The following is a 13723-nucleotide window of genomic DNA, read 5'->3' as shown; positions in this document are numbered from 1 at the left end:
TGCACAGATTAGCCCACTGCTCATTCCAGCACCCTGCCGTGGAGACGTTCAAACCGCAGGCACAGGGCAGTCCTTTCTCATGGGGCCTGTGACTCACTGCCCTCACCAGGGTAACTAGGACCGCATTTGGCCCTTGAACAGCATGGGGGCTGTGGGTGCTGGCCCCCCGTGCAGTCACAAATCCGTGTATCACTTTGGACTCTTGCCTCCCCCAACCCACCAAACTTCGCTATTAATAGCTTTCTGTGGAATGGAAGGCTTACCAATACCAAACAGTCGATTCACACATATTTTAGATATGCATTTTTACTGTATTCTTACAATAAAGTAAGCTAGAGAAAAAATATTATTAAGAAAATCATAAAGAAGACATTTACAGGACTGTGCTGTTTCCCCCAAATCCATGTGATGAGTAGACCCACGCAGTTCAAACCCATGTGGGTCAAGGGTCAACTGTCCTTCATCGCGATTCAAACATGAACCCCCTTTCAAGGTCTCCATTGTAAATGGGATTAATAACGACCCTGGATGAGTCTCAAGCCCTGGTGTGCCCACCCTGTCATAGTGTGTCCCCGACCTTCCTCCCAGTAAGCTCCCAGTTAGTGGTGTGGCCATTTTCCACCCTGTCGAATCCTGGCTCGTCTTGTGGCTGCTTTGACCAGTAGAATGGCAAAAATGGGGTGCCAGGTCCGGAGCTTATGCTTCAAGCTGTCTCGCAGCTTCCTGGAACATGACTGCCCAGTGAGACCAGAAGCCCAGACTCGACCACGGAGTGACGCCTGTGTGGAGAGAGGTCCTAGCTGGCCCCCCAACTGAATGCATGCTTAGGAGCCCAGGGGAGACCAGCAGAGCAGCTGCCCGGCCAACCCAAAGAATCACCAGAAGTAAATTATTATTGCCGTAAGCCACTGAGATTTGGGGTGGTTTGTTACACAGCAGTAGGTAACTCGGAACAGCCCTAGGATTTAGGTCCAGCAGTTATGAAGCGCTTGTAAGTTTGCATAGTTCCTTATGCAAGAAGCTGAACCTTCTCCGGCCGTATCTGAATAATGCCTATCGCTCCTCCGTCTTCAGGCTCCTGCTCCCTCTATTTCCAGTCCATGCTTATGGTAGCTGCGAACTGGAAAGGAGGGAGAGTCTCCTCCTGTCTGCAGCTGGTTTTCAGAGTTCCCCTCCAGCCGGTCATCTGGCCTGCTCTTCTGTGTTCCCAGCCTTATTCCTGAACTTCCTGAGTTAGGGAATGCCTGGCTGTGGAGCCCTGACCGGTCCATGTCAGCCTCGGTCCCAGCACTGAAAGCATAGTGACGCCCTATTCAGCTTCCACTTCCTGCAACGACTTGGATCCTTCCGGAGATGTTATTGAGGGAGACCTTGTAGTAAAAGAGAAACACAGGCTTGTTCCCAGGCAGATCTGGGCTCAGTCTTTTCTCTCCCACACAGTAATCTGTGTGGCTGTGAACAGGCTGTTTAACCACTCTGAGCCTGTTTCCACATCTGCTAAAAGAGGATATTAATAGCAGCTCCCTTAAGGTCATGGTGAGGATTAAATAAAGCAAAGCAGGTAAAATGCTCAGCTCAGTGTTTGGCAAGTCGTGTCTGTGACAGGCAGCTCCAGGATGGCCCCAGTGATCCCCACCTCCTAGCGTTCATGCCCTTGTGCGGTCCTCTCCCCTTCGGTTGGGCTGGATTCAGTGACTTGCTTCTGCAGAATGGAATATGACCAAAGGGATAGATGTCACTTCCCAGATTAGTTACAGAAAGACTGGGCGTGGCCTCTCTCTTTCCAATCACCGGCTGCTCTGTCATGAAAACACAGGCCACCTACGGAGGACGCGACGAGGAACAGTAGCTTGCCAGAGACCACGTGAGTGAACTTGGAAGTGGTCTCGGAGGCCTGCCAACAGCCACAGGAGTGAGCTTGGAAGTGGGCTCGCCAGCCACGGCAGTCTTGAGGTGACCGTAGCCCCAGCCCATGGCTTGATGACCTAACGAGAGACCTGAGCCAGAGACGCTCATCTAAGCTGAGCTCAGATTCATGACCAACAGAAACTACGGGATGATGGGTTGCTGCTCTTCGCTCCTAAGTTTGGGAGTAATTTATTAAGCAGCAATAGACAATATAAAGTGCAAATATTAGCTATTAGGAGATACAGGAGACAATAATTATGGTGGATGCTGTGGGGCACCACCCAGATTCTCCGCCTTTCAGAAACAGCTCAACTCCGGGTCCAACGTGACCTCTGTCCAAGCCTATGTCATGGAACACTCTCCAGGTTTTGATTCTCAGCACTGAAGTCCGTTCCTGAGAGTCGGTGCCAGGATTGATTTGGGGGAAGCAGAGTCTAAGCTGAGATTTGGGACCCTCGCGGGGCAGCTGGCGCTGAAGACCCCGTCACTAGCCGTAGGTGGAACTGACGCGCATTCCTGCTGGCTTGGCACAATCGTTCGAAGTTTCACTAGGGGCGAACTGGGAGAAGGGATGCACTCGGTGTGGGGAGAGGGCAATACTACAGGCTTTGGGGAGGTTGGGGGGAGTACTCATTCTAAGGACAGTAGAATCTGAAGGCCATTGGTGAGTGCCGCTGCCGGAGCAGAGAAAGTTAATGAGTGGCTGAGTATTTAATCACCAATGAAAGGCAAATGGGAAAGTCACGGGGGCCTTGGGTTGTTTAAATCCACCGCATTGTGATATTTGTTACACAGCAATAAAAAGTAAAACAGATGGGGGGGGGGGACTTGGAAGCAGAGTGCCATGACAAATACCTAAAGATACGGGAATGGCTCTGGAATCGGGCAGTGGGTGGAGGCTGCAGGAATTATGAGGAGCATTCTAGCCTTCTAGAAAAAAGCCTAGATTGCTCTAAACAGACCATTAGTAGAAATATGTATGTTTGTGTGGTTTTTTTAATGATTTTTTATTTATTTATTTATTTGCGAGAGAGTGTGCAAGAGAGAGAGCGAGTGAGCACAAGCAGCAGGGAGAGGGAGAAGCAGACTCCCCACTGAGCAGGGAGCCCGATGCAAGCTCAATCCCAGGACCCCAGGATCATGACCTGAGCCAAAGGCAGCCACTTAACCGACTGAGCCAGCCAGGCGCCCCTGGAAATATATATGTTAAAGTCACTGCCGGTCAGAAGAACATGAGGAAAAGTCCGACTCTGAACTGCCTGAGGGAGAGGCTCAGTCTCCACGAACAGACCATTAGTGGAAACCTGGACTCTTTTTTCTTAAATCTTTGATAAAAATGTGTAATAAAAAGCTTCGTGGCAAATGCGATTGCAGGGTATATATTTACAAAGCGAAAAACAAAGGATTCTCATTTTGGCCAAACAACAGCAGATCTGTTCGGTTGCTCCGCTGTCCTTGCCGTGACTTCGGTGCATGAACTTGGCTCTTCCGAGCCGGGCGCTGAAGGACAATTTCACACCCGGCGCGAGGCAGCGGCTTCTGCCAAGGCAGGTGTTTTGTTTTGTTTTTGACTGAGTTGTCACTGACCCACGGTTTACACTGGTCTCAGGTGTGCAACACAGTGATTCCACACGTCTGCACGCTGCGCTGCGCTCCCGTCCCCACACAGCGCTGCCACAGCGCCACTGACCGTGACCCCCGTGCGGCGCCCTGACACCTGGGTGCGAGGACACTAATGGCCAGGGCTCAGAAGGAGGTGAGGACCATGTCATCGGCACTGGAGGGAGGGCCGTTCTTGCTCGCGGCAGAAAGCTTAGCAGGGCTGTGCCCGACAGCGGTACCGAACACAGAACATATAAGCAATACACCGGGATGTTTTCAATGAGATTTTTTAGATCAAGTCTGGTTTCTTTTTGCTGCTTATGTTAAAATGCAAGGGGGAGAGAAAGAAACTAAGGGGAACACTGAAAGAGGAGCCAGGCAGGACGAGATGAGCGGGGAGACGCTCGGCCTGTCCAGAACGCGCGCGGTGCTAGCGTTCGGAACCGGCCGCCCAGCACTGGCGAGGAGCGAGGTTCGGGGACGTGACACCGCAACCTTCTGCTGAAACTTGAGAAGGACCCAAAGGCCAGTCACAGGAGAGCAAGGGTTGTGCCGTGTGCTGGGGCTGCCGGGCCGAAGGCCTACGGACTGGGCAGCCTCTGTGATAAAAATGTATTGTCTCCGCTACAAAAGCCCCATCGAAGTGTCAGTGGGGTTGGTTCCTGTCGAAGCTGAGCACCCGTCCCGTGCTGCTCTTCCAGCTTCCGGCGGCTGCTGGCCATCTTTGGGCTTCCCTGGCTTGTAGAAGCATCGGCCGTGTCTGCCCACCTCTACGTGGCGCTCCCCTGTGTGTGTGTGTGTGTGTGTGTGTGTGTGTGTGTGTGGCCAACTTTCCCACTTCTATAGGATTAAGAGTCCACCTGTTCTAGGTTGACTCATCTTAGTGAATCACGTCTGCCACAACCCTATTTCCATAGAAGGTCACCTTCTGAGGTGCGGGGGGTTAGGATTTCAACCTAGGAATTTCAGGGGACACAATTCAGTCTGTACCAAGGGTATTCTTCATAGTCTCGATCAAACGGGGGGGTGCTCTAGGAAGCTTAGGGGGTGTTGCCCCTTGGCCTTCTCAGCAGAAGTCCAATAGAGAGAAGAGACCATCACGGAAAGATCGGTGGGGAGAGCCTTTGGTCTAACGGAGCGGAACCCACCGGTTCTTGAAGACTTTATCCCTGGAGAAACAGCATGAGGATGGACTGGAAGAGACCACAGAAAATGAACGAAGCTTTGGGCTTCCCCAGATTTTACTGACAGAAAGCAGTTTGGTAAAAAGTGCAGCAAACGTGCGCGATCTTTCACGAGACAGGAAGAGTGACTCAGAGGGCAGCTCCGAGAGCCCTGAGAGCAGAGGCGAGAGCCTGAGGGGTTATTCCCAGGCCTGAAACCTAACAGAGTTTGCCTGACTCGATTTTAAAACTTCTTTGATACAATGGAATATTACTCAGCAATCAGAAAAAATGAGTTCTCAACATTTGCTACAACATGGACGGCACTGGAGGAGATAATGCTTAGTGAAATAAGTCAAGCAGAGAAAGACAACTATCATATGATTTCTCTCATCTATGGAACATAAGAACTAGAATGATCAGTAGGGGAAGAAAGGGATAAAGAAAGGGGGGGTAATCAGAAGGGGGAATGAAACATGAGAGACTATGGACTATGAGAAACAAACTGAGGACTACAGAGGGGAGGGGGGTGGGGGAATGGGATAGACCGGTGATGGGTAGTAAGGAGGGCACGTATTGCATGGTGCACTGGGTGTTATACACAACTAATGAATCATCGAGCCTTACAGCGAAAACCGGGGATGTACTGTATGGTGACTAACATAATATAATAAAAAATCATTATTAAATAAAAAAAATAATAATAAATAAAGGATAATTTGTGCACGAAAAAAAAAATAAAACTTCTTTGGACCGGTGACATTTCCCCCTTTTTGAACCTCCTTTATGCCTGTCTCGCCCCGTGTGTTGGGAATGTTGGGGCTACATGACTTAAATCTTTAGTTTCCGGGTCCGTAGGTGGAGAGGAACTGCGTCCAAGAGGTGCTCTGGAAGGGGTTGTACCCAGGGGCCTCATCTATATCTGATTTAGATGATGCAGGTTTGGACTTTGGAGCTGATGATACTTCGACGAGATTTGGGACTTTGAATTGATGCTTGGAAATCTGGAGGGAGGTGAATGTATTTGGTACTTGGGAGGGACATGAATCTGCAGGAGCATGGACGGCAGAAGTCTACAGTGGCCCCCCAAGATTCCACGTCCTTTTTTTTTTTTTTAAGATTTTATTTATCCATTTGACAGAGAGAGAGACAGCCAGAGAGAGAGGGAACACAAGCAGGGAGTGGGAGAGGAAGCAGCAGGCTCCCAGCATAGGAGCCTGATGTGGGGCTTGATCCCAGAACGCCAGGATCACGCCCTGAGCCTAAGGCAGACGTTTAATGACTGAGCCACCCAGGCGCCCCAGATTCCACGTCCTAACCCCAAAACCTTTCGCTATGATGAAATTCTACTCCCACAATCATGCTATGTACGTTTCATGGCACAGCTGACCTGGTACCCCGAGCAGAACCCAGCCCAGACTCCTACAGAATCGCGTGATATTCAGTGGATGCTGTTGGAAGCAGCTGCTTGCGGTAATTTTTTTTTTTTAAAGATTTAATTTATTTATTTGAGAAAGAGAGAGAGCAGGGGGAGGAGCAGAGGGAGAGGGAGAGAATATCCAGCAGTCTCCGCGCTGAGCCCAGAGCCCCACACGGGGCCTGATCCCACGGCCCTGAGATCATGACCTGAGCCAAAACCAAGAGTAATTTTTATGCGGCCTTAGAAAACTAACTGCCTTGGGAATATAAGGAGCAACTTTCATCTCTTGCGGCCAGCAAGCACAAAAGCTGAAGATCGGGCTCAGGTCCAAGACTTAATTATTAAAATAGCAGAGCTCTAGAGAAAGTTGAATTCTTACCCACTGAGAACCTACCATGACAAGGTCAGGGGCCTGGTTGGGAAGGGGTGGGACTCTGGCATTTGTGTTGGGGACATCTGGGTCTAGTAAGTTCCAGATCTCTTTTAACCCTCTGGGACTGCAGAAGTGGTTCACCCCTCCCGCAAGAGGATAACGTTCCCCTCTTGCCAAGAGCCGACGCAGATCCGCATCTCTGGGTCTACCCCACCTCTGCTCCTAGCCACCAGACCAGTAGCGAGGGTCAAGTCACAGCCCAGCTAGGGCAGTGCTGGCCTTACTAAAGGAAGAAAAGGACTGGGCCAGTGTCAATTTTTGCCTCATTGCAGGAGAAAGGGGTTCTCTTTGCAGTTCTCGGGTGAAGCTCTTGGCAGCCTCCAGCAGCTTCTCCGGCTCCCGCCTTCCGCGCCTGGACAGCTTACCCATGCTCTGATTCTAAGACCCGGCAGTCAGCAGCACTCAGAGGCCAGCAGCCTCCCCACACTGCCCTCAGGCATTTCAGCATGGACTGCCTCCCAGGACCTACCTCCTCCTGCACGGATTTCCAGGGCCCCAGAGGGCAGATTTTGGTGAGTTCTGCGGAGCAAATTTCCCACAAGACCCATCTGCTCGGCGCGATGACTCTCCTGCCGTCCGGCAAGCCACGGCTGTGTCCTCTTCATGAGATCTGGGTCTCGGTCCTGGGGAGGCCACTTACGGGCTCTATCTCAGCATCAGGGCTAGTGGCTGGTTCTTTGATCTGCTCTTCTTAGACACTTTGGAGTCCTCTTTGTTGGTGCACTAGTCAATCCTTCATTACTCCAGGTCCCTGTTAGACTTCATTACTTACCTATTACTTGCCCCGTTCAGATGACCGCGTGGTTTCTGTCTCCCAACTGGACCCTGTCTGGCACGTGAAGTTGCAGGACCCAGCCGCCATGTACAGATAAGAGGTGGGTCAGGGTTCTGGGCTGGGGTCAAGGGGTGTAGGGTGGTGGAAGGTTGGACTAGACTCCCCAGCAGCCACGGGGATGATGGGAGCCTTATGATAGAGGCCAGATGGCAGCAAACACCCGAAGCAGGTGAGGTCAGTGATCATAAGGAGAGGCCGCGTCAGACTCGGGGCGGGGGTGGCAGGGTGCTGGTCTGCAGAGAGCTGCGGAGGGGATTAGCATGTCACGAGTGGTCATCGCCATGATAGCCTCCTACCTTCACTGGTCTGGCCCCTGCCGAGACCAGACAGACCCTCCAGGGCTCAAACAGACCACGGCAAACTCAACGACTAGGAGACCTGCTAGGAAGGGCCGTGCCAGATGTGGAATCTTGGCTAAAGCTGACTGACGTGGCCACGGCACCTGCTTTATGGCCACGGATCTACTGAACAACTTCCTCTCCATCCCTGCCAAGGAGAATCAGGAAAAACGTACATTCACTCAGACAGATAAAAGTATACATTATGGTCTAATTCCCCCTACCCTCTACCTGTGTTCCCCACCCCACCCCCCGATATAATGTGGTCCAAAGGGACCTACCTGACATCCTGGAGCACATCACAGTGACCCGCTCTCAGGGGCACCGTGTTAATCAGACTGCATGGGCTGGAAGCAGCAAGTATGTTGAGGCTCTGCTAAGACACATTTATTCTAAAGGGTGGAAAATAAACCCTATGATTTATGGACCCACAGTGCCGGTGACATGTCTAGAGGCCCAGTGATCCAGGGCATCCAAAATAAAGGACACATTACTTCATCCTGTACTTTCCACCCCAAAGAAACAAGTGCAATGCCTGGTAGGCCTTTCTGGATTCTGGAAGCATCTTTTCTTACTTTAGTCATGCCGCTTCAACTCATAACACTGATGGCAGAGAGTGGGGTCCAGAATGGGAAAGGGTATCTTCGGGAGGTCCAGGCCATGGTGCGAGCAGGCCTACCGCTTGCCAGGTAAGGGCCATACAGCTGTGACATTAGAGGCAACTATGAAGAAATTACGCGGAGGTTATGGCAAGCCCCATTAGGAGAATTATGTAGACACGGGCCCATGCCATCTGTCTTAGATCATTAGAAACCTTTTCCAAAACAGCTTCTGGAGTGCTGCTGGATCCTGGTGGAAACAGAACACCTGACCACGGCCGTCAGTGCTCATGCAGCCAGAACTTCCCCTCATGAGCTCATTGCTCTCAGACCCACCAATTCATAATGTCACATGGGCCTAGCAGCACTCTAAGAGGCAAAGAATATAACCAGGAGTGAACTTGGGCAAAAACAGGCGACACAAGTAAGGTGTGGGAGCAAGCTCCACAGGCATGTGGCCCAGCCCCCCACGTGATCCACCACTGTGACCCTGGTATCTGTCCTTCAGCTTACATGTGTGGTGGCTACTTGGGAGCAGGGGCGGGGATGGAGGGTGGAGGCTCCTATATGATCGTCTGAAGGTACAGGGGAAAAATGCAGAGCTTGGCTCACTGATGGGCTGGCTTGCCGAATGCAAGCTGGGAAGAGACATTGCCTACACTACGGTCCTACTCTGGGTGATCCTGGAAAATGGCAATGAGGGAAAGTGCCAGTGGGCAGAGCTTTGGCAGTCCACCCGGACATTCACGACGCGCGGGAAGAAAAATAGCCCAAGGTGAGAATATACCGGAGACATGGACAGCAGCAAATGGCTTGACTATTGGCCAGGGGCTTGAGAGAGAAAGTTTAGAAGGTCAGGGACAAAGAGGCATGGTAATGAGACAGGGGGACAGGCCTGTGGGAAGGGGCATGAGCTGTGAAGATCTTCACATTACACATCAGTGCCTATCACGGGGCATCTATCGTGGTAGACGCACTTACACAACAAAGTAGACTGAATGGCCGGCCCAGTGGACATGAACCAGCCCCGTCATTGTCAGCCCAGTGCTCACTCAACAGGTACATGAATGGAGATCCACGGGAGTAACTGATGAAAGTTTTTTTTTTTTTTAATATTTTATTTATTTATTCGACAGAGATAGAGACAGCCAGCGAGAGAGGGAACACAAGCAGGGGGAGTGGGAGAGGAAGAAGCAGGCTCATTTCGGAGGAGCCTGATGTGGGGCCCGATCCCATAATGCCGGGATCACGCCCTGAGCCGAAGGCAGACGCCCAACCGCTGTGCCACCCAGGCGCCCCCTGATGAAAGTGTTAAGTGGGCCAACCAGCATGAGCTCCCACTCACCAGGATTCATGAGCTCCCACTCACCAGGATTCATGAGCTCCCACTCACCAATCTCTCAATAAGAGACCAATGCCATGCCCTTGATATGGCATCACCATCCCTCAGAAAGATCAACCAGCCACTCGATGACAAGTTGATTAGATTGGCTCCCTTCCAACTGTTGAAGCAACAATTAATCATGACTGGAATCAACACACATTCCGAGAATGGGTTTGCCTTTCCTGCCGCAGGGCCCGGGATGGTTAGTTCCGTGCGCCAACTTGGCTAGGCTAGAGTACCCTTATTCAGCCAAATGCTAATCCAGGTGTTGCTGTGATGCTGTTTAATATTTACAAGTCAGGTAACTCTAAGTAAAGGAGATGATCCTTGATAATTTGGTGGGCCCCATCTCATCAGTTGAAAGGCCTTAAGATCAACCCCAAGGTTTCCCTGAAGAAGAAATTCCGCGTTTGCTCCTGCTTTAGAGTTTCAGCCTGCGGGCCTGCCTGCCGAGTCTGGGATCTGGCTGGCTGGCCCCCACAACCGTGCAAGCCAGATTGTTGCAGTGAATCTCCAGATAGGTACTACAGATGGATATGCAGATAAAGCTACAGCTGGAGAGAGAGCTACCCTCCTCCTGGTCTGTTTCTCCATTGGAGCCCGGACAGGTACGGGGCCTGTGCCCGCATCACTCTCCGAGGGCTTATTTAAAAAAACAAAAAAAAGGAGGAGGAGTAGAGTGACCATTAAGCCTCCAGCTCCCAAATCACCAGTTTCCAGGGAACCCAACTGAAGGCCACAGCTCACCTGTCCCAAGCACCTGGTGTGTGGTGTCCACTAATACGGACTTGAGGGGAAAGATGAGACCAGGCAAGAAGAAAACCACTCAGGACCACGACCCCGCGGGCCCGTACCCGTGCTTTGCGCTGATGCGCGGTGTTAATCAGCACGGATGGCGGGAAGTCACAGTCTGCAGTGTTGTCAGCGGATGACAAGATGGTAACCACAGAGTGCGGCCAACCTGAGCGCGTGGGCACAGATCACGCCAAAGAAGACTTTTGATGGGAAATATCCCCAACACACAACGCCTTGGGGAAATGGACAGGTGTTGAAGTTTGCGGTGGGGTCCCCACAGGATGAATGCAGAAGCCCAGCCCCCGGCAACCCCTCAGGTGTGAAGTGACAGCATGTGGGGGGGCCAGAAGCAGAGGAATGAGAGACTGACCCGTCAGAGTAATGAGGGGCGCTCCCCTGGAGTCAGGAATCTTGAGCTGAACAAACGAGAACAGTGGTTCTTCGGTGTGTGGCAATGATTTTCCTTGCTTTCTGGTTGTGCAAATCTGTTTAGGACAGCACGGAGCTGCTCTGACTGGCGCCTCGACGTCCCAGCTGGGTTTGGCGAGGTCTCCTGCGGGGCTCCGGTGAGAGGACATCCGTTGCTGGCGGCCAGCACGGCGGTGGGTTAAGATCCAGCGAACCCAGTGCGGGCCTGGAGCAGCAGAACGTTTAAAGAACAGGAATGTAGGCCGGCTGAGGTGAACGACGGTGGCTTGGGTTAGCAAAGAAGGTGCCAGACAATGTGAGACCACAAAATAATGCTCACCCTGGAAAGCTACAAAATTAGAACTTCAAACAGAGCTGGTTACGAATTAAGACTCCTCTATTTACCTTCCTCGTCGTGGGGGAGGCCATCTTTCTGCCCAGATCCCTACCACAAGGAGAATGAATGGAATTATGTATCTGGGGATGATGTGACATGTTTGGGTTGGGTCTCGTAAGACTCACACCCACTGTCTTGACTGAAAGAACAGAGCCCTTTTCAAGGGTTTGGGGTTTTTCCACTTCTTTATGATCCAAGTGTTTAGACCCTGAGGACAGGTCAGGGAGAGAGCCGGGGACTTCGGCTCAGGACGCCAATGATGGAGAATCTGAAGCCTCCACCCAAGTGGGGGACCCACTCTGGTGAATCCCAAGAGCTGCCCCACGAGCTGAGCCACAGTTTGTGGGAATGACAGGAGAGCAAGTTCCATCAAGGCCACCTGACCAGCAACGGGCAGACCGGTCTACAGCCCTCCCTCTGCCTCCCCTGCTTCCCTCCAGCCAGCCCTCACCACCCCCTACAGCCCCGCTGCCTGTCCCTGAGACCATCCTCCCAGTCTCCCCTCTACACGCGCTCACTCAGGTCTGGGCCCTGGGCACACGCTTCTCCTTCTCCACCCTCGCCACGTTCCTTCACTCTGGTGTTCTAGACTGATGTGTCAGACGGCCACCAGGACACACTGTTTTCCACACGGCCGGGGATGGAATCAGGCAGGTGAGCCGTGGGTTCATGAGTCAGAACGCTGTAGGGGCGACTGGGGGGCTCCGTCGGTTAAGCATCTGCCTTCGGCTCAGGTTATGATCTCAGGGTCCTGGGATCTCAGCTCGCCCCTTATACGTAAGGAAACTGTCTCCCAGGGCAAAGTGGCCACTAAGCCAGCCTGCAAGTTCACGGCCTTGCTGCGGCTCTGACCCTCAGGAAGTCAGTCCCAGGACCTCCCTGTAGACTTCCTTTCTCTTCCTTTCGCTTGCATATTTCTCTGATTCCGGTCTTTTTTTAAAATTTATAATCGATTAATTAACACATAGTGTATTATTAGTTTCAGAGGTAGAGTTGAGTGATTCATCAGTTGCATAGAACCCCCAGTGCTCATATTCCAGTCTTTTCAAATACTGTAAAAATTCTACTTCATTCATATTTTAAAGGAGGGGAAGCAATATAGAGACTGATCCAAAAAGAGCAATAGTTTCCAACTTCGTTTTTATTGGATTTTCATTCTATAATTGCATGTTTAACCCAGCCAGTCGCCATTCTGAGTTGGGGTTGTCTTGCACTAAGACATTTGCCTCCTCTGAGCACCCCGTGCCAGATGGCGGGGACCAGGAAGCAGTTTCTCCACTCGTGGGACAAGCCACACACAGACAACCAGGAATCCATTGTTCGGATTCACCAGGGTATACTGGTGGTGCCGACGAGTGGAGAGAGAAATGGAATCTACCTTTCCTCTCCTTGCCCAGGCAAAACAGAGCTAGACCCTGGGTTCCCTCCAGGCTATGCCAGGAGTTTGAAAGATTCAAGTCTTCGCTGCTGCCTGGCATGGTCTGCCTGCCCGAGCGGTTGGCTCTTACTTCCTCCCTCTGTTGCCCAGGCTGGTCTGGTCTTGCTGATGGACGCAGGGTCAAGGCCGCACAGCATCGTGGCCCTCCCCAGACTACCGCATGGGTACCCCACTTCAGGCAGCTGGGAATTCAGGTCCTCAGCTTCCCTAGCACGTCATCTCAACGTGATGGAAATAGTGACCGCGCGTGGAAAGGGCACCAGCCAGCCTAGGAAATGGGGTTGTAGTCCAAACTCAGCCTCTATCCCAGCCCACCTTTCGGGGCCAACCATTTATCCTTCGAAACCCAGCTCAGGGATCACCTCTTCTGTATATAGGATTCTTCCCCCAAGCAGAGCCAGTCCCTCCTTGGTCCATCCTACCCTCTGCACAAGACTGTCACGCTTCTCACATGGTTTGTAACTCGCGTGTGACTTCCTTGTCTCCTCGTCCCGCTGTGAGCCCGAGTGAAGAGAACAGTCTTCAGCCGTAGCTCTTGGTAGGTACTCAATATACAAATTAATAATTACGGAATCACTTCAAAATGAGAGCGCCTGGGTGGCTCCATTGGTTAAGCGGCTGCCTTCGGCTCGGGTCATGATCTCAGGGTCCTGGGATCCAGCCCCACATCGGGCTCTCTGCTCAGCGTGGGAGTCTGCCTCTCCCTCCCCCCTGCCTCCCCCACCCCCAGCTTGTGCTCTCTTTCGCTCGCTCACTCTCTCTCAAATAAATAAATGAAATCTTAAAAAAAAATGGGAGGGTCAGGATGTATGATCTTGAAGGTGGCCTCCCTATTTAAAAGTCTGTGATGACCTCAGTCTCACTTCCAGGATTGGGCCCTAATGGCTGAGAAGCACAGAGAGGCGAAAGACCTAGGACTCCTAAACCCTCAAGCAGGTCCCTGGGACACAAATTCCATGTATATATTATACACACAGGTATGACAAGGACTGGGGGGTGAGAC

The sequence above is a fragment of the Ursus arctos genome, unplaced genomic scaffold (genome assembly GCF_023065955.2).
Source record: "Ursus arctos isolate Adak ecotype North America unplaced genomic scaffold, UrsArc2.0 scaffold_24, whole genome shotgun sequence".
NCBI classification, from domain to species: Eukaryota; Metazoa; Chordata; class Mammalia; order Carnivora; family Ursidae; genus Ursus; species Ursus arctos.
The sequence above is the reverse complement of the archived record's forward strand: the minus strand, read 5'-3'. Positions refer to the sequence as shown.